General features: G+C 43.0%; 1 protein-coding gene across 2 annotated transcripts in view; it reads left to right on the top strand.

The window, feature by feature from the left end:
- Positions 1 to 15021: 15021 nt before the first annotated feature.
- The window catches only part of LOC118397531 (galactosylgalactosylxylosylprotein 3-beta-glucuronosyltransferase 1-like), a 106789-nt gene continuing 99959 nt past the window's right edge, over positions 15022 to 21851 (top strand). For both annotated transcript variants that reach the window (XM_035792405.2, XM_035792404.2), the window contains exon 1: positions 15022 to 15551. The gene's annotated coding sequence lies outside the window, so the exon portion shown is untranslated. The remainder of the gene's footprint in view (positions 15552 to 21851) is intronic.

Genomic DNA, 21851 nt, shown 5'->3' with positions numbered 1-21851 from the left:
CCATTTCTTAAAGATATCCATAAAAAGTGTCGTTTAAAGTTTGCCACAAGCCACCTGGGAGACACACCAAACATGTGGAAGAAGGTGCTCTGGTCAGATGAAACCAAAATTGAACTTTTTGGCAACAATGCAAAACGTTATGTTTGGCGTAAAAGCAACACAGCTCATCACCCTGAACACATCATCCCCACTGTCAAACATGGTGGTGGCAGCATCATGGTTTGGGCCTGCTTTTCTTCAGCAGGGACAGGGAAGATGGTTAAAATTGATGGGAAGATGGATGGAGCCAAATACAGGACCATTCTGGAAGAAAACCTGATGGTGTCTGCAAAAGACCTGAGACTGGGATGGAGTTTGAAATATCCAATAAATGTCGTTCCACTTCATGATTGTGTCCCACTTGTTGATTCTTCACAAAAAAATACAGTTTTATATCTTTATGTTTGAAGCCTGAAATGTGGCAAAAGGTCGCAAAGTTCAAGGGGGCCGAATACTTTCGCAAGGCACTGTGTATAGAGTCAGCGTGCAGGGTACAGGTTAGAAATATTTTTTCATGTAGGTTGGGGTGAAGTGACAATGCATAGATAATAAACAGCGAGTAGCAGCAGTGTACAAAACAAATGGGGGGGGGTTCAATGTAATAGTCCGGTGGCCATTTGATTAATTGTTCAGCAGTCTGATGGCTTGGGAGTAGAAGCTGTTGAGGAGCCTTTTGGTCCTAAACTTGGTTCCCCGGTACCTCTTGCAGTAGCAGAGAAAACAGTCTATGACTTGTGTGACTGGAGTCTCTGACAATTGTATGGGTTTTCCTCTGGCACCGCCTATTAAATAGGTCCTGGATTGCAGGAAGCTTGGCCCCAGTGATGTAAGGGGCCGTACGCACTACCCTCTGTAGTGCCATATGGACAGATACCGAGCTGTTGCCATACCAGGCGGTGATGCAACCGGTCAGGATGGTCTCGATGGTGCAGCTGTATAACTTTTTGAGGATGTGGGGACCCATGCCAAATCTTTTAAGTCTCTTAAGGAGGAAAATGTTTTGCTGTGCCCTCTTCACGAGTGTCTTGGTATGTTTGGACCATGATAGATCGTTGGTGATGTGGACACCATGGAACTTGAAACTCTCGACTCGCTCCACTAGATTCCCGTTGATGTTAATGGGGGCCTGTTCGGCCTGCCTTTTCCTGTTGTCTGCGATCAGCTCCTTTGTCTTGCTCACATTGAGGGAGAGGTTATTGTCCTGGTATCACACTATCATGTCTCTGACCTCCTTCCTGTAGGCTGTTTCATCATTGTCGGTGATCAGGCCTACCACTGTTGTGTCGTCAGCAAACTTAATGATGGTGTTGGAGTCATGTTTGGCCACACAGTCATGGGTGAACAGGGAGTACAGGAGGGGACTAAGTACACACCCAAGTGGCCTCAGTGTTGAGGATCAGCGTTTGCAGACGTGTTGTTGCCTAGCCTTACCACCTGGGGGCAGCCCGTCAGGAAGTCCAGGATCCAGTTGCAGAGGAAGGTGTTTAGTCCCAGGGTCCTGACCTTAGTTATGAGCTTCGTGGGCACTATGGCATTCTCACATAGGGTGTTCCTTTTTTCCAGGTGGGAAAGGGCAGTGCGGTTTGAGATTGCGTCATCTGCGGATCTGTTGGGGCGGTATGATAATTGGAGTGGGTCTAGGGTATCCGGGAGGATGCCGTTGTGAGCCATGACCAGCCTTTCAAAGCACTTCATGGCTATCAATGTGAGTGCTACGGTGTGGTAATCATTTAGGCAGGTTACTTTCGCTTCCTTGGGCACAGGGACTATAGTGGTCTGCTTGAAACATGTCTGTAATACCTACTTGGTCAGGGAAAAGTTGAAAATGTCAGTGATGACACTTGCCAGTTGATCTGTGTATGCTTTGAGTACAAGTCTTGGTAATCCATCTGGCCTTGCGGCTTTGTAAATGTTGACCTGTTTAAAGGTCTTGCTCACATCGGCTACCGAGAGCATGCTTCAGTGTTGTGCATGCCTCAGTGTTGCTTACCTCGAATCGAGCATAAAAGATATTTAGCTCGTCTAGAAGGCTCGCGTCACTGGGCAGATTGCGTCTGGGTTTCCCTTTGTAGTCTGTCATAGTTTTCAAGCCCTGCCACATTCGACAAGCTTTAGAGCCAGTGTAGTAGGATTCAATCTTAATCTTGTATTGACGCTTTGCTTGTTTGATGGTTTGTTTAAGGGCATAGCGGGATTTCTTTTAGGCGTCCGGATTAGTGTCCCGCTCCTTGAAAGCAGCAGATCTAGCCTTTAGCTCGATGCGGATGTTGCCTGTAATCCATGGCTTCTGGTTGGGATATGTACGTATATATATATGAGAACTCTCTTGGTAGATAGTGTGGTATACAGCTTATCATGAGGTACTCTACTTAAGGTGAGCAATACCTTGAGACTTCTTTAACCTCTCCAGGGTATGTGGGACGCCAGCATCCCATCTGGCCAACAATCAGTGAGGTTGCAGAGCGCCAAATTCAATGACAGAAATGCTCATTATAAAAATTCAGAAAACAAAACGTATTTTACATAGGTTTAAAGATGAACTTCTTGTTAAACCAACCACAGTGTCATATTTATAAAATGCTTTTCGGCGAAAGCATACCTAGCCCAGAACATACCTAGCCCAGAACATAGCCCAGTTGACAAATTATTAAAAACAGCAACCAGCCAAGCAGAAGCGTTACACAACTCATAAATAGAGACACAATTAATCCCTTACCTTTGATGATCTTCATATGGTGGCAATCAGAAGACGTTAATTTATTCAATAAATGTTCCTTTTGTTCGATGAAGTTTATATCCAAAAACCTCCGTTTTGTTAGCCCGTTTTCTTCAGTAATCCACAGGCTCAAACTCAGTCAAAACAATCAGACATGAAAATCCAAGTTGTATCCGTAAAGTTTATAGAAACATGTCAAACAATGTTTATATTCAATCCTAGGGTTATTTTTTAGCCTAGATGATCTATAATATTTCAACCGGACAATAACAAGAAATGCACATGCGCCTGAATTATAATTATTTTTTTAACTCACGTTAGGGTCCGTTCGTTCAGCCTGGTCTTACTCCCTCATTTATAAGAATACAAGCGTGAAACGATTTCTAAATACTGTTGACATCTGGTGGAAGGCATAGGAACTACAAATGGAGTCTTAAGTCAATGGATACTGTAATGACATTGAATAGAAAACTACAAAACCAACAAAAAAACCTACTTCCTGAATGGATTCTTCTCAGGTTTTCGCCTGCTAAATCAGTTATGTTATACTCACAGACACTATTTTAACAGTTTTGGAAACTTTAGAGTGTTTTCTATCCGAATCTACCAGTTATATGTATATCATATCTTCTGGGCCCGAGTAGCAGGCTGTTTAATTTGGGCATGCTTTTCCGAATGCTGCATTCCGAATGCTAGGGTCGGGGGCAACATTTAGCTAACCCTACAGGGTTATTGAACTGAAGGGAGGTTTGAAATATATTTTTTAATCTGGAGTGTGCAGTATGACATGTTTTGGTATGCCGTGCCTTTGATTCGTACAGCACGGCTTGTACTACATGATGTGTGTACCTTACATCTGAGTGCCTGACACTGCCAAGGGACAATCCCACACCCAAATGACATCATCTGCATGGGACGTGTGTTTACTGCTGAGCTGAACACAGTTCAGTAAAAACAGCAGAAACAACCAACCACTTGTCAGATCCCACAGTACCCTTCAACAGTACTGGAAAACTGCTCAGGGATATAATTTTCCTTCACTGTGGTTAAACCACACCATCCACTTCCTAATGGTCAAGCTACCACAAGCACAATGTGCCACAAACCCACGACTATGAGCTGTATAAGACTGTATGACTTAGCTGTGTTCAAGGTGTTACAACCTGGCTCAAGGTTGTAACAATGGGATACCACACACTGAATAAAGGAATAACTAAATGAATTTGTCCCATAAATAAAGCAAACACTCACAACAATACCAGTAGACAGAGCAGGGAGGGGCTGTCACAAAGGTGAAGGCCATAGTATCTGTCATTTCCAGACTTCTCATAACATTGTTACTAAATGAGGTGAACTCTCATTCCCCCCTCCACACTCTTCTGTCTAATCTACCCTGCAGAAGGTCACTCATTTATTATATCAAAATGGGCTATTATATCTCGCCCCCTATCAGTCCCATGTAGTACCTCTGGAGGTCACCTGGAAATACATTCACTTTTTTATAATGATAATGCCTACGGCAAGGCAGCCAGGCACACAGGAAGGCCATTATGGAGGTTATATTGGGCCAGTCATCTGCCAATGAATACTTTTTATGTATAATAATCATCATATATAATAATAACAATACATGTATTTTATATAGCATTACAAGCTAAATCTAAAAAAAATGTATACAAATTTAACAGAACAAATGTAGTGATCTCGCAGTTCTTGGCCGATGGTCTTCCGCAACTTCCGCAATCTTGAGCGGAGGAAGCATTGATGCACCATGCAAGAAAGTAGCCAGGCAGGAAAGCAGAAAACATCTGACAAACAGGCCCCGGAGCTCTTCCTCAGAAACCTCGTAGTCTTCGAGTCTTTCACAGCTCCTCCTTCGTAGGTTGGCTGAATCGTCCACTACCAGAAGTGTAGCAATCATACAGTATAGACTCATTCATCCAAATCCATGATGTGATGCTTACAGACATGTTCTCTAGACCAGACCAACAGTTATCGTTTGGACTTCCCCTGGAATACTGTGAATAGTACTGTATGTGAAGTTACACTACCACCACAGCTGTATGTAGCCCTGCTCTTAGCGCTGCAACCTTTATAGGGCTAAGCTCTATGGCTTTTAAATTATGAAATGGCTGGTGTATGACATACTGGACACAACCCTCAACATTTATGTTCTGTAAATCCAGGACAAGCATATTAGTATAATATAATAATATATGCCATTTAGCTGACGCTTTTATCCAAAGCGACTTACAGTCATGTGTGCATACATTCTACGTATGGGTGGTCCCGGGAATCGAACCCACTACCCTGGCGTTACAAGCGCCATGCTCTACCAACTGAGCCACAGAAGGACCACCCATATGTTACGTTTGGTATGATTACACAAGACAAAAGGTTACTTAAGGAAAACAAAAAAACAAAAACGGGTGGTTGGTCGGGGTGGAAGAATAGGCATACAACGCAAATGTCTACAACCCAAAAGTGGAATTGGAATTCGTAACATATTGTTCGAACGTCTAGCAACCCAAAGGTCGAATTGGAATTCGTAACATATCAAACATTTAGCAAATTCATAACATTGCAATTCGTAACATATCATACGAATTGTAATTCAGAACATATCATACAAAATGGATGATGAACATCCACAAACTAATACAAAACATATCATACTAATTGGAGTGTCCCAAATGTATGTTTACTATGGTACATCTACCCCTGAGTCCAGGCTGTGCTCTTACACTACCATAACATTTGAATACAAATTATTGAGTTAAATAGTGGAACATTTCTGGATTGTCTGAACTCTGACACATTGGACAACAGCTCTTTGACTAGTGAACAAAAATGACTTTGGCTGTTGTTGTTTGGCACAATTAAGAAAATGATAGTTCCATATTTCATTAGAGTGAATAAAACTTTCAATCAGGGGTTGGAACCGTTTAAGAAAACAGAACCGAAAACCGGAAAATAACAAAATGTTTAAGGAACAGCAATAGAACCAGGAACGAAAGTGATCCATATTGATCCAGAACAGAATCATTATTTTAAAAGCATGGGAACCGGTTGTAAACATTATTTTAGGTACCAGGCATTTATATGTGTTTGGTAGAGTTATTATAATAGGGTAGAGGAAGAATAAAACTGACCAAAATACTACAATGGATGCCTACAAAGCACGCCTTCTATAGTTGTTCATCATTGTTTAAGTGACAGGTCTGCCTGCTTATTCTTTAAAGGAAAAAATGTCAGAGCATTAAACATCAATGGGCCAATGATGCTGGGGTCTCGGGACTACTTTCAGGAAGTATGCGACACCATACCAGTGTCCCCTCCATCTGTTGCCCCTTCCCTGCTCATGTGAACACCATCCCTATAGCATGTGGTGCTCCAATGTCTTCATGTCCCTCTCTCATTAGGCCCAGAAACACACAACAGATGGCTGGTGGTAACTCACACTTCTCCAGAAAGTGGAAAGGCACCACCCACGGCAATGATGGGTGCTGAAAGATATGTGTCCCAATGATAAGCCCCCCCCCCATTAGAGTTACCAGCCTCACGAATTGCAGCCCATATAAATGCTTCACAGAGTTCAAGTAAGAGAATACCTCTCAACTGTTCAGAGGAGACTGTGTGAATCAGGCCTCATGGTCAAATTGTTGCAAAGAAACTACTACTAATGGACAGCAATAATAAGAAGAGACTTGCTTTGCGCCAAGACACACAAGCAATGAACATTAGACCGGTGGATATATGTCCTTTGGTGTAATGAGTCCAAATGTGCGATTTTTGGTTCCAACTGCCTTTTCTTTGTGAGACGCAGAGTAGGAGAGCAGATGATCTCCACGTGTGGTTCCCACTGCGAAGCATGGAGGGGGAGGTGTGAAGGTGTGGGGCTGCTTTGCTGGTGACACTATCAGTGATGTATTTAGAATTCAAGGCACACTTAACCAGCATGGCTACCACAGCATTCTGCAGCGATACGCCATCCCATCTGGTTTGCGCTTAGTGGGACTATCATTTGTTTTTCAACAGAAAAATGACCCAACACACCTCCAGGCTGTGTAAGGACCATTTGGCCAAGAAGGAGAGTGATGGAGTGCTGCAACAGATGACGTGGCCTCCACAATAGCCCGTTCTCAACCCAGTTGAGATTGTTTAGGATGAGTTGGAATGCAGAGTGAAGGAAAAACAGCCAACAAGTGCTCAGCATATGTGGGAAATCCTTCAAGACTTTTGGAAAAGCATTCTTGGTGAAGCTGGTTGAGAGAATGCCAATAGTGTGCAAAGCTGTCATCAAGGCAAAGGGGGGCTACTTTGAAGAATCTAAAATATAAACTATATTTTGATTTGTTTAACACTTATTTGCTTACTACATAATTCCATTATTGTTATGTCATAGTTTTGATGTCTTCACTATTATTCTACAATGTAGAAAATAGGAAAAATAAAGAAAAACATTTGAATGAGTAGGTGTGTCCAACATCTTGACTGGTACTGTTTTTGGCCCCATTATTTCAGTTGGGATAAGAGAGGACATAAACTTCTCCAAATTATCCCATATTACCGCTCAAACAACAACTGCTTTAAAATGTTGACGGAAAATGATTATCTCGCATAAAACAGCCCTTTATGTGTCATGTATTATTTTCTCATTCCTGTAGCATCAGTAGATTCCTGAAAGATGCATCTCTGTCAGTAAATGGTTCTCTCCCACCATGTGAAGCAGCCTTGTATTTATGATGGAGTGACTCAAGTCCAAAGCTCTGATGAGATCAAGACCAAAATACTGCATAACGCTCCCCAGTGAAATGTATCATGCAATTGTTAGCTCATCTGAGAGTTTTCTCTGCTGCTCTCCGGAGCTTACAATCTCTCCAATACCATTGCATTAATGGCATTTTTGTGAGATTATGTTTGCTCCATCCAGGTTTAAAATCCTATTGTTCTTTCAACATTGAACTTTGACCATCTTCTATGTTAGGCCATCATTGACCCTTTCAAAATGAATATTTTGAGTATTTTAACCATATACTAACAATAAATCAATTCAAACCATAATCAAACCATATTATTCCTATGATGAATACCTCTTCTTTTGACCTCCTTTCAGTAATATTGGGATTGTATGTTTATGTAAAATAGCGTCAGGGACACCTTGATGAGTTACTGTAATCTTAACTTCCACATTTTCTATGATATCCTTCATCCCAGGACATCCCTTTCCCCTTTCACTGTGCCGTCTCTCCAGGCTCTGTAGAGCTGTGTGAACAGAAGGGTACTAAGAGGAGGGTTTTACCTGGGGCCAATGTTACCCCTAGTCGCTGTCGGCTCTGTCTCTCTGGTCTTGCCCCCTCCAAGTTCTGGCATGTTAGTCTGACACCCAGACTAACGTTGGGCAGGGGCCACTGTGTGCTGCTCTGGCCTGACAGGAGGATCCTCCCCTGGGCTGGATGACCTAGTTGAGCTCCTCAGAGAGCCAGGATGCTCACACTGCTCTGAGGAGGGAGGCCAAGCCGAGGTGGTGCTGTGTTTTAGTCTTCACACCAGACGCTGTCTCATCTCTGAAGCAGACACACACTTCCCTTCTTTCTGGGAGTCTCTGTAAACAAGCTGCTTGACAGGTTCATGGAAAAATTATGTTATTCAAAATGGCGATAAGGATGATCCTTGCCAACTATTGCTATTAGCCTAGCTCTTTAAATCTGATTTTAAAGCATTCTGACAGCTTGTCATCAAGTTTGAGATGAGCGTCTGAGAATACACTGTGCATCCAGAATATTGTATATTATCAACCTTTTTCCCTCCAATGGCGCCCATGCGCATACAGTATTTGTAGTTGTGTTTATTATGGATGCCCATTAGTTCCTGCCAAGTCAGCAGCTACTGTTCCCCAGGCACCGAAGATGTGGATGTCGATTAAGGCAACCCCCCGCACCTCTCTGATTCAGAGGGGTTGGGTTAAATGCGGAAGACACATTTCAGTTGAATGCATTCAGTTGTACAACTGACTAGGAATCCCCTTTTCCCCTTTCCTTACTCTTCGTGGAGTCCAACAACATTAAGGCAGTTATATACAATTTATAAGATGACATGACATTACATTTCACAACACTTTACACAATTCATTAAGTGTGTTCCCTCAGGCCACTACTCTACTGTTACATACAGTGCATTCAGAAAGAATTCAGACCCCTTTGACTTTTTCCACATTTTGTTACGTTACAGCCTTAATCTATAATTGATTAAATATATTTTTTCCTCTCAACAATCTACACACAATACCCCATAATGACACAGCAAAAACAGAAGCTTTGTCATTGTGGGGTATTGTGTGTAGATTGCTGAGGAAAATAATGTATGTAATCGATTTAAGGCTGTAACGTAACACAGTTTGGAAAAGTCAAGGGGTCTGAATACTTTCCGAATGAACTGTATCTACAATACAAAATCCATGTCTAGGTGTGTGTAGAGTGCCTGTCTTATCATGTGTATCTGTGTCTGTGCCTGTGTGTGTGTCTCTTCACACTTCCCGCTGTTCCATAAGGTGTATTTCACCTTATGAAATATTTATTTATTAATATATTTCACCTTACCCACCTCTTTAAGGAATACCTAGGATAGGATAAGTAATCCTTCTCACCCCCCCTTAAAAGGTTTAGATGCACTATTGTAAAGTGGCTGTTCTACTGGATGTCATAAGGTGAATGCACCAATTTGTAAGTCGCTCTGGATAAGAGCGTCTGCTAAATGACTTAAATGTAATGTAAATGTATTTTTATCTGTTTTTTAAATCTGATTATACTGCTTGCATCAGTTACCTGATGTGGAATAAAGTTCCATGTAGGCATGACTCTATGTAGTACTGTGCGCCTCCCATAGTCTGTTGTTGACTTGGGATTGTGAATGGAACTTTGGTAACATGTCTTGTGGGGTATGCATGGGGGTCTGAGCTGTTTGCAAGTAGTTTAAACAGACAACTAGGTGCATTCAGCATGTCAATACTTCTTACAAAAACGAGTAGTGATGAAGTCAATCCCTCCTCCACTTTGAACCATGAGAGATTTCTCCTCCATATTGCAAGCACTAGTTACATGTTGAAGCTTTTTCTTGAGTGGACAGTCAATATTGAAACCACCCAGAAAATATACCTCTCTGTTGATATTACACACATTATCAAGCATTTCTCACGTTGGGCTCCTGAGTGGCATAGTGGTCTAAGGCACTGCTTCTCAGTGCTAGAGGTGTCACTACAGACACCCTGTGTCACGCCTTGGTCTTAGTATTTTGTGTTTTCTTTATTATTTGGTCAGGCCAGGGTGTGACATGGGTTTATGTTGTTGTATTTCGTATTGGGGTTTTTGTATTATTGGGATTGCGGCTGAGTAGGGGTGTTGTATGGGCTTGGCTGCCTGAGGCGGTTCTCAATCAGAGTCAGGTGATTCTCGTTGTCTCTGATTGGGAACCGTATTTAGGTAGCCTGGTTCCGCTTTGTATTTCGTGGGTGATTGTTCCTGTCTCTGTGTAGTTTCACCTGATAGTCTGTAATTAGGTTTCACGTTCCGTTTGTTGTTTTGTATTTTGTATCGTTATTTCATGTGTCACTTTTTCTATTAATGTCATGAGTAACCACTACGCTGCATTTCGGTCCGACTCTCTTTCCACAAACGAAGAACGACGTTACACCCTGGTTCAAATCCAGGCTGTTTCACAACTGGAAGTGATTGGGAGTCTCATAGGGCGGTGCACAATTGGCCCAGCGTTGTCCGGGTTCGGCTGGTGTAGGTTTTCATTGTAAATAAGAATTTGTTCTCAACTGACTTGCTTACTTAAATAAAGGTTCAATTTAAAATACATTTTAAAAAATCCAGATACTGACTGTTAGTACTTGGTGGTCAAAAGTAGCTTCCCACCAGAATGGGCTTTAGGTGAGGCAGATTAACCTGGAGCCATATTAGTTCAACAGTATTTAACATGAGATACTCTCTAAGCTTTACAGGAATGTGGTTCTGAATATAAACCTTCATCTTTGGCATTTCTGTCTTTTTTTGTTGATGATTTTACAACCATGTATTTCTTCCACTGTAACAACAAAGGTATTACCTAAGTGAGTTTCAGAGATTGTCAGAATATGAATGTCATTTGTTACTAGCAAATTATTGATTTCATGAACCTTATTTCTTAAGCTACATATGTTAACATGGGCTATTTTTAGCCCTTTTCTGGGATGCTTGCTTGTTTTCATTGCTTTACTGGGAAGCTTAACATAGGTAGGGTGGATTCCATCCTCCTATAAAACTTTGTTCCAGAAGGTATCAAAAATGTTACACCGACAGAGCTGCAATAGCCAGTTAAGGGGGGCTAAAAGTCTGCTGAAACATTCAATGCCAAGAGTTAGGGAGGGCGCAGGGCCAGATATTATGGGGTGTTGTTGATGTCAAGCAGAAACCCAATAATTTCTTTAAAATCCATCTTCAATTTCCTGATGCAGGTTTAAACTGTTCCGAGCAGCTGTTTGATGTCCTGAACTCGTGCTCCTGGATAGCACAACGTTATTACTCCACGGACTGAGAAACCTCACCATTGAACTGCCCAATACAATGGCCGGAGAAGCGGATGGAGAATTCTGCCCATTCTTACCCATCACACAATTCATTGAACCTTTCACGGGCCATGACAAGCAGGATAGCATACGCCCGCTGCTCCCGGCGATACGTCCAGACCTCCCACAGCAGGTAGTGCACCGTCAGATCCAAAGAGAGGGAAAGGAGCAGAACTTGATGACGGAGCCACTGCTGGAATCATAGTAGTTGGAGTAAGCACAGCCGTCACAGACACAGGCAGTCCCAGTGATGAAGGCGCAGGTAGATCAGGCACCAGTGCGGCGAAGCTGTTCCTTATGTCAATCTGCCCCGAACCTCTCGCAGATACTCCAGTCCGCTTAGCAGCATGCCAGTGCTTTCGATTTTCCACGACTTGTGATGTGATACCAGCACTGATTGGAACAATCCTCTTTTGCTCTTCTATATCTACTCCACTGCAAGATGGAGGAGGAGAAGCAGATGGAGATGACTTCCTTGGCTGGCAAGTTCCAGGTAGCACAGGCCACTCGGATAGGGACAGATTGACAAGGCGGGGATACATCCATCAAGGCCGAGCGGCATCCAACCACAGGAGTTGAGAACGAGAAAGTTCCAATTTGCGTTTCCCCCATAAGTTCGCGCTGAATTGAAATTTGGAGGATAGTGTCTCTTCACAGTTCCCGCTCCTCCATAAGGTATACTTAGGATAGCAACCTCATTCCTGTAATCCGCCACAAGAAAACAATTGTGGATTGGAACTCCGGATTGTCAATATTGTCCCAGACAAGAGCGTAATAAACACAGCTTCTACAGCACTATAAACATTTGTTAGCCATGCCAAATTTATACAGTTGAAGTTGGAAGTTTACATACACTTAGGTTGGAGTCATTAAAACTCCACAAATTTCTTGTTAACAATCTACAGTTTTGGTAAGTCGGTTAGGACCTCTACTTTGTGCATGACACAACTAATTTTTCCAACAATTGTTTACAGACAGATTATTTCACTTATAATTCACTATATCATAATTCCAGTGGGTCACTAAATTGACTGTGCCTTTAAACAGATTGAAAAATTCCAGAAAATTATGTCATGGTTTTAGAAGCTTCTGATAGGCTAATTGACATAATTTCAGTCAATTTGAGGTATACCTGTGGATGTATTTCAAGGCCTACCTTCAAACTCAGTGCCTCTTTGCTTGACATCATGGGGAAATGAAAAGAAATCAGCACAGACCTCAGAAAAAATATGTAGACCTCCAAAAGTATGGCTCATCCTTGGAAGCAATTTACAAACGCCTGAAGGTACGATGTTCATCTGTACAAACAATAGTATGCAAGTATAAACACCATGGGACAACGCAGCTGTCATACTGCTCAGAAAGGAGATGTGTTTTGTCTACTAGAGATGAACGTACTTTGGTGCGAAAAGTGCAAATCAATCCCAGAACAACAATAAAGGACCTTGTGAAGATGCTGGAGGAACAGGTACAAAAGTATCTAAAAGTCCTATATCGACATAACCTGTCAGTCCGCTCAGCAAGGAAGAAGCCACTGCTCCAAAACCACCATAAAAAGCCAGACTACGGGTTGCAACTGCACATGGGGACAACGATTAGAACTGTTTAGCCATAATGACCATCGTTACGTTTGGAGGAAAAGGGGTGTGTGTAACGATTGACGGACCAATGCGGAGCGTGGTAAATGTCCATATTGCTTAATAAGAATAATGAACACTGATCAAAACAATAAATGACAACGTGAAATAACAAAACCGAAACAGTTTCGTGTGGAACAAACACTGACACAGAAAATAATCACCCACAACTCAAAAGTGAAACCAGGCTACCTAAGTATGGTTCTCAATCAGGGACAACGAATGACAGCTGCCTCTGATTGAGAACCATACCAGGCCAAACACGGAAATCCCAAATCATAGAAAAAGGAACATAGACAACCCGCCCAACTCACGCCCTGACCATACTAAAATGAAAGACATAACAAAAGAACTAAGGTCAGAACGTGACAGGGAGGCTAGCAAGCCGAAGAACACCATCCCAACCGTGAAGCATGGGGGTGGCAGCATCATGTTGTGGGGGTGCTTTGCTGCAGGAGGGACTGGTGAACTTCACAAAATACATGGCATAATGAAGAAGGAAAATTATGTGGATATATTGAAGAAACATCTCAAGACATCAGTCAGGAAGTGAAAGCTTGGTCGCAAATGGCTCTTCCAAATGGACAATGACCCCGAGCATACATCCGAAGTTGTGGCAAAATGGCTTAACGACAACAAAGTCAAGGTATTGGAGTGGCCATCACAAAGCCCTGACCTCATTCCTATAGAAAATTTGTGGGCAGAACTGAAAAAGCGTGGTCGATCAAGGAGGCCTACAAACCTGGCTCGGTTACACTAGCTCTGTCAGGAGGAATGGGCCAAAATTCACCCAACTTATTGTGGGATGGTACCCGAAACGTTTGACCCAAGTTAATCCATTTAAGGCAATGCTACCAAATACTAATTGAGTGTATGTACACTTCTGACCCACTGGGAATATGATGAAAGAAATAAAGCTGAAATAAATAATTCTCTACTATTATTCTGTATTCTGACATTTCACATTCTTAAAATAAAGTGGTGATCCTAACGGACCTAAGACAGGGATTTTTAAAAATTAAATATCAGGAAATATGAAAAACTGAGTTTAAATGTAGTTGGATAAGGTGTATGTAAACTTCCGACTTCAATTGTATATATATTCTGAAACTTCTGAGTTCATGACAGAAGTTTGTGACAGGAAATTACGCTGTGACTGGAAATGATGTTGTCACTGTGGTAGAACTTGGTAGGTGTGTGCTGGCGCCCATGTGTGTGCGTGTGTTTGTGTCTTTGTGCACACACGTTTGATTGTGCAGTCAGTCATGCGTGTATGTGTCCTTTATTTGCAACAAGTTTACAGTTCTTCCAGAAATAATACATATGTTCTGCCACACATTTCCAAAAATGTTCCACGGATATATTGGGGATGGGGGATTCTGGAAGTGAGGTCACACTTGTACCATGGTGAAAAGGGGGTTGGGAGCTGTGTGATTAAACAGCCTTCAGTAGTGGTAGGGGGAATTACATACAGTATGCTTAACTGGCTGGATCACTCACAGAGAAACAGTGTGCGTAACAAGGATCCTGGCATGTAAAAAGGTCAAAAGGAAATGAGAGGAAGAGGAGAATGGTTCCAGAAAGGATGAGGTGGGAATACATGAGGACTACGCTCAGCTCACCATGTTTCCTTTCTTTGATGGCTCCCGAGTGGTGCAGCAGTCTAATGCACTGCATCTCAGTGCTAGAGGCGTTACTACAGACCCTGGTTCAATCCCGGGCTGTGTCACAACCGGCCATGATCAGGAGACTCATAGGGCGGCGCACATTTGGCCCAGCATCGTCCGGGTTATGGGAGGGTTTGACCGGGGTAGGCCGTCATTGTGAAATAATAATTTGTTATTTACTGACTTGCCTAGTCAAATAAAGTTCAAATAAAATATATCTGCCTGCCTCTCTATTCCCTGATCCCTCTCTCTCTGCTGCATCCCACCCTGCTCTGAGCCTTAATGGTACATGCCATTAGCGAGACCATTTCTATAAGGGGAAGGGGGTCTCTGCCTTGCCTAAGAGGCTACTGTTGTCCCACATAAAGAGATTCACAGATGTCTCTCCACGCGAAGAGCCATCTCCCCCGTTACGACAGCACAGCACAGCCTGTCTCTGTGACAACTGCCGAGTCGCTGTAACAAAGACAGAGATAGACAGAGAGAGGGAGGGAGGGACAGATATAGAGAGGAGGAGAAGGACTACCACGGAGCAAAACACATTGCCTTTTTCTCTCTGACATCCCCCCTCGTTCGCATGTGTTTGTGTGTGAGCCTGCGCGGAGGAGAGAAGGAAAGATAATTAAGCCGGAGAAATTCTTCTTCTCTGTCTTTTAGTTTCCCTCTTTTCTCCATCCATCATCCAAGGCTTGAATACCGGTGTCAGCTGCCACAGCGGGATAAAATAAAGGGATGCTTTGAATGCTGCCTCTGTCTATGACAAGGCACACAGAGAAGCAGAAAGAGGCACAACAAGCAGGGACAAAACCAGGACTTTGATAATGAATGGGAGTCCTTCCGTAGCATGTGGTAGGAATAGCAGTCCGTCACTGAAGTCTACGAATAAGGTAAATAATATTTATGTCTCTCACTCTCCATGCCTGATTACACCCTTCAGTAGAAATGCAGAGGTACTTGCAGCAGGAGCACAAACAGAGACATTATAATCATGAAGATTTCATTTTTTTAATGCTGATAAAGATCCTAACATGAGGGAAGATTGCCATCTTTGTCCTGAGTCATTACATTTACATTTAAGTCATTTAGAGTCCCTGTACATGTGTAGCTGTAGCAGCATTGTGGAAGTGTTGGAGATTTAAGCCATGCATATTGTATGCAGTAGACTACAGAGCCATGCAGGCAGTGTGAAAGTGCAGGGAATCTGATGGCCTAACCTATCAGTCAGTCACTGACATGAGGAATCAATGATAATCCCCATAATCATGCTCCTTCCTGCTCAAATAGTGAGTGTACAGACAGTACACAAATACACTAAGAGAAAGAACGCAATGCTTGTTTTCTGAACCCTGGACCGTCAGGCAGCACTGTTTCCCTGGCGACTCAGGGGAACCCTTCACCACCTCTAACAAGAAATAACAAGTGTGTCTAGAGAAACAAAAAGGGCACTGGCTTAGAAAAACAGACTTAAGCCAAACTCATAGGCTATTTCTGGAGAGTGGGCTGTATTTTCTCATTTTCGACAGGTACTCTACCCTTGCAACTCCTTGTGCTATGATGCAGTTTGTGTGTTTGCTCCCTTATCAGACACAGGTGCCAGTCTATTAACACTGTACTAACAGTCACTTTTGTACTAACACAGTGGACGTGTAGTCGAGACCAGGGCACAAGCACTTTTGCTTATTTTTTTAATATTATTTGAGGTAGACTTTTATCTAAACAACATATATATCTTAGCTACCATTACACACTGCAACAACATTTCTGGGCCATACCAGTCTTTTACAATTCAACCGAAAGTGTCAGAAGTAAAATGCCCACCCCCCCACAAGTTTTGAAATACACAATACAGTAAGTAAGTAAGCATACTTAGTTACCACCCCTTCATCTACATGGATTGTAACGGATTTAACAAGTAACATCAATAAGGGATCCTAGCTTTCAACTGGATTCACTTGGTCAGTCTATGTCATGGAAAGAGCAGATGTTCCTAACATTTTGTACACAAATTGAGGCTGTTCTGAGAGCAAAAGGGGGTGAATCTCAATATTAGGAAGGTGTTCCTAATGTTGTGTACACTCCACAGACATGTGACCAACATAAATTAAATAATGTCTTCCTGAACAAAGGGGGGTCAAAGTAACAGTCAGTATCTGGTGTGGCCACCAGCTGCATTAAGTACTGCAGTGCATCTCCTCTTCATGGACTGCACTAGATTTGCCAGTTCTTGCTGTGAGATGTTACCGCACTCTTCCACCAAGGCACCTGCAAGTTCCCAGACATTTCTGGGGGGAATGGCCCTAGCCCTCAACATCCGATGCAACAGGTCCCAGGCGTGCTTAATGGGATTGAGATCTGTGCACCTCGCTGGTCATGGCAGAACACTAACACTGACATTCCCGTCTTGCAGGAAATCACGCACAGAACTAGCAGTATGGCTGGTGTCATTGTCATGCTGGAGGGTCATGTCAGGATGAGCCTGCAGGAAGGGTACCACATGTGGGAGGAGTATGTCTTCCCTGTGAAGCACAGAGTTGAGATTGCCTGCAATGACAACAAGCTCAGTCCGATGAAGCTGTGACACACTGTTCTAGACCATGACGGAACCTACACCTCCAAATCGATCCTGCTCCAGAGTACAGGCCTCGGTGTAACGCTCATTCCATTCGACGATAAACGCAAATCCAACACCCCCAATCCATCACCCCTGGTGAGACAAAACCGTGACTTGCCAGTCCTGTCTAGTCCAACGACGGTGAGTTTGTGCCCATAGGCGACGTTGTTGCCGGTGACAGAGACAAGCCGTCTCACAGTACGGACATTGCAATTTATTGCGTCATGCGTGGCCACACAGTCTTGGGTGAACAGGGAGTACAGGAGGGAACTAAGCACAGACCCCTGTGGGGCCCCTGTGTTAAGGGTCAGCGTGGTGAAGGTGATGTTGCCTACCCTCACACCCTGGGGTCAGCCCGTCAGGAAGTCCAGGATCCAGTTGCAGAGGGAGGGTACGAGCTTGGAGGGGATAATGGTGTTGAACACTGAGCTGTAGACAATGAACAGCATTCTCACATAGGTATTCCTCTTATTTAGGTGGATGAGGGCAGTGTTGAGAGCAATTGAGATTGCGTCATCTATGGATCTGTTGGAGCAGTAAGCAAATTGGAGTGGGTCTAGGGTGGCTGAGATGGTGGAGTTAATGTGTGCTATAACCAGCCTCTCGAAGCACTTCATTATTTCAGAAGTGAGTGCTTACATGGCAGTAATCATTGTTGCATGAAGCATTGAAATTCTTAGGAACAGGGATGATTGTGGTCATCTTAAAACATGTGGGGATTACAAACTGGGACAAGAAGAGGTTCGAATAACAGGGCACGGGGTTAATTGTAACACGGTCTTCAATGGTAAAAATGAGAGCTAATAATTGAAAACTGCTCTGATTTAAAACTGATATTTGGATTAAAATACACTATATGGGCAAAATATAATATTTTCATTTTATCTTTTAGGCATGTCATACTGACCTAAAATGTAGTAACCAAAATGTGTATACTTATATAAGATACTTTTACCATTAAAATGTATGAATATGACTTTTTTCATTTTTTATGGTACTGGCAAACTTCATGTAAATAACTGATTTTATATCATTATGTGAATGTGTCTAAATACCATATAAATATAGTTTTAGGTCAAAGTTTAGTTTGAACAAATGTTACAATGTACCCCCATTTCAAGTCTGAGTCTAATATGAGTCTTGCAAGAAAATACCATAATTATTGTAATCAACTATACAAGTCAAAAGACCACTTACTGCTGATAAAAATGATATATGATTAAATACATGGGGAATGTTCCACAGATCAATAATAAAAAAGAGGCAGCAAGAATATTTAGAATTCGGTCTGGGAAAAAAAATGGTGTAAATAAAACAAAAAATGATTTAAGCAAAACCTCCTAGCTAATCAAGCACTAGCACATTGAATAACAGTTTTCTAAGTGGTTTCTCATATGAGTTATTTAGTTATGCATTGTGCTCATGTTACCTTGTGCCCAAGTCACCCCTACTTACACATCCAGCACCTCCCCCACTCTGGAAACAGAAAACCATTGTCTGATGTTCTGTCCTACATTCCAGATCTAATCAGCACAACGGGCAGCATGTTTAGCCTATTATGCTAATAAGATGCCCATGCCTCAGTTAACGAGATGGACTATAACCCCTCACCCATTTTATTTTACATTGGCAGCTCTAGGATGGTCGGGATGGTCTGGGCAGAAGGCAAGCAGTAATAAGCTTGCTGGCCGCAATAGCTAAATGTAAAAATTATTCAATTAGAGCTCGGATTGTGCCGCAGGGTAGTATTCTAACGTTATTAACAGAGGCTCCCAGTGCTCTCATTGGAAAAGACAGCTCGGTGTGGCTGCAATTACCCCAGTCTGGGACACTGTCCCAAGTCCATACGCATGTAACAAGTTGAATAAACCAAGTTTCCTTGAAATTTCAACTCGTCCAGTCCAAATATGCTGACACCCAATCATGACATCAGGCATTCTGGACAAACATGTTTTTTTAGATGTCATGTCGAACAAGCCCTACAGGCCACTGTTGAAAGGAAAAAAAGAGGCCACTAGAAAAAAATTGGATTGGTTAAGTAAAGGATACTCTTCTCTGGAAAATATTGAAGACGAGGAAGGTGTGACCTTTCACAGAGTTGCATTATTATCCAGAGAATGCATAGAGCCCAGAGTTGATTATGTATTTTATACCATGGCTATGATTGAACAAATTTACGTCTGGCAGCAAATCAGCATTCAGTGCTCGAACCACCCAGTAACAATTTATGTATTAATTTGAAGGATTATGGTCAAATAGAATTTTGACTTATCACTGCCATATCAGTGTTCTTAACCCATACTCTGACATAGCTTTCAAACTGATGCATTTTAGTCCAAACTAAAGTGAAACTGTACATGGATTTGGTGTCAGCACCTGGCATATCCATGTTGTTTCCTGGCATGAGGCAGCCCAACACCCAGCTGTTCTCTCACCCAGCTGTTCTCTCACCCGGGTCTCTCTCTCTCTCTCTTTCTCTCTCTCTCTCACTCGCACTCTCACTCACTCACTCACTCACTCACTCACTCACTCACTCACTCACTCACTCACTCACTCACTCACTCACTCTGTCAGCAAACAGCATCCAAATCTGCTTTATTGAACAGGGCCTGTCATTGGATTCTGTGACACACAGACCTACAGTACATAGTGTAGAATGCTGATGGTACAAAATATACATTTGGCCACGCTTGCCCAGAACGGTCAGCCATAACTCATGAGTTAACATTTATATCACCGCCATGCATACTTCACAGCCCGACGCACTGGGTATGAATGACTGGCCGGGTTAGAGGAGAAAAGACCTGGCCACTGTAGCCAAACTCTGCCAGAAAGTTCTAGAGCTAAGGATTCAGCAGGGTTCTAGAGCTAAGGATTCAGCAGGGTTCTAGAGCTAAGGATTCAGCAGGGTTCTAGAGCTAAGGATTCAGCAGGGTTCTAGAGCTAAGGATTCAGCAGGGTTCTAGAGCTAAGGATTCAGCAGGGTTCTAGAGCTAAGGAAAAGTATGGCCAGCATGTGGCTGCTTGTAAAGACCATCGACTTTCATTCTGACTGCACTGATATATGTCTTCAACCTTGTTCCACTGGGTGAAATACACAACTTTTTTGATGTCGGCTCAAAACAAGTTGTTTTGCTTTTTGAATGCAGTAGGGTTTTCAGCAGATTCAGGGATCATAACCAGCCTGAGGCAATGTGTGGAAGGGTACAGGAGCGAGTAGAGCATAGCGTAGCACTCTTCACATAAACACACCTGCCCTATTTCACAGAGAGAGAAACTCTCCCCTCAGTGTGCATCCATCCTCTCCCAGACTGGGCAACAGTAAAACCAGGGCAGTCTTGCCACCAGTGGCATGGCATCTGCCACCTTTACATTCAGATTACAGAGCTAGAGGAATTTTGCTGTGCGGAAGCAGAGTGTAAAGTGATTCATAGGGGCTCTCCCTTTACCCTGCAAATCTCCATGCAATGAATATTAACCACGGCAATTGTTCCCAGAGTGACGCCAGCGTGGCCAGACCCCTCTGTGCTACATTATTCATTCACTCAGAGCTGCCACCACCAGTTACTCGCAGACAACAGGGAGGGATGGAGTGAGGGACGGAGAGCGGGAGGGAAGTAGGGATCATTTTGCACCACTCTCCACTACTTTTCTGGCCTGATAGCCTCACCACCACCAGTCTCGACTGGCCTTTTAATAAACAGCTGGAAAGCAAACACATAATAAATTGTACTCAACCTGCCAGGCCTAAACTGTAAGAGGATGTTGTGGTGTCTTAGATTATGCTCCATATCCATGCTCCAGATATCAGCTGATGTAAGAAGGACTTTATAAATACATTTGATTTGATTTGATATGTAAACATTATATAAAGTGTCATTATTTAAAGTGACTAGTGATACATTTATTACATCTGATTTTTAATTATTAAAGTGGATAGAGATTTGAGTCAGTATGTTAGTGATGGCTGTTTAACAGTCTGATGGCCTTGAGATTGAAGCTGTTTTTCAGTCTCTCGGTCCCAGCTTTGATGCACCTGTACTGACATCGCCTTCTGGAAGATATCGGGGGTTGAACAGGCAGTGGCTCAGGTGGTTGTTGTCTTTTTGACCTTCCTGTGACATCAGGAGGTGTAGGTGTCTTGGAGGGCAGGTAGTTTGCCCCCAGTGATGCGTTGTGCAAACATCACTACCCTCTGGAGAGCTTTGCAGTTGGGGGCGGAGCAGTTGCCATACCAGGCCGTGATACACTAACCACATGCTCTCGATTGTGCACCTGTAAAGGTTAGTGAGGGTTTTCGGTGACAAGACACATTTTTTCAGCCTCTTCACCACACTGTCTGTGTGGGTGGACCATTTCAGTTTGTCCATGATGTATACGCTGAGGAAGTTAAAACCTTCCACCTTCTCCACTGCTGTCCCATTGATGTGGATAGGGGGGTGCTCCCTCTGCTGTTTCCTGAAGTCCACGATAATCTCATTTGTTTTGTTGACGTTGAGTGTGAGGATATTTTCCTGACACCACACTCCGAGGGCCCTCACCTCTTCCCTGTAGGCCGTCTCGTCGTTGTTGGTAA

The sequence above is a fragment of the Oncorhynchus keta genome, chromosome 18 (assembly GCF_023373465.1).
Source record: "Oncorhynchus keta strain PuntledgeMale-10-30-2019 chromosome 18, Oket_V2, whole genome shotgun sequence".
Classification (NCBI taxonomy): Eukaryota; Metazoa; Chordata; class Actinopteri; order Salmoniformes; family Salmonidae; genus Oncorhynchus; species Oncorhynchus keta.
This window is presented reverse-complemented; position numbering and strand designations above follow the sequence as displayed.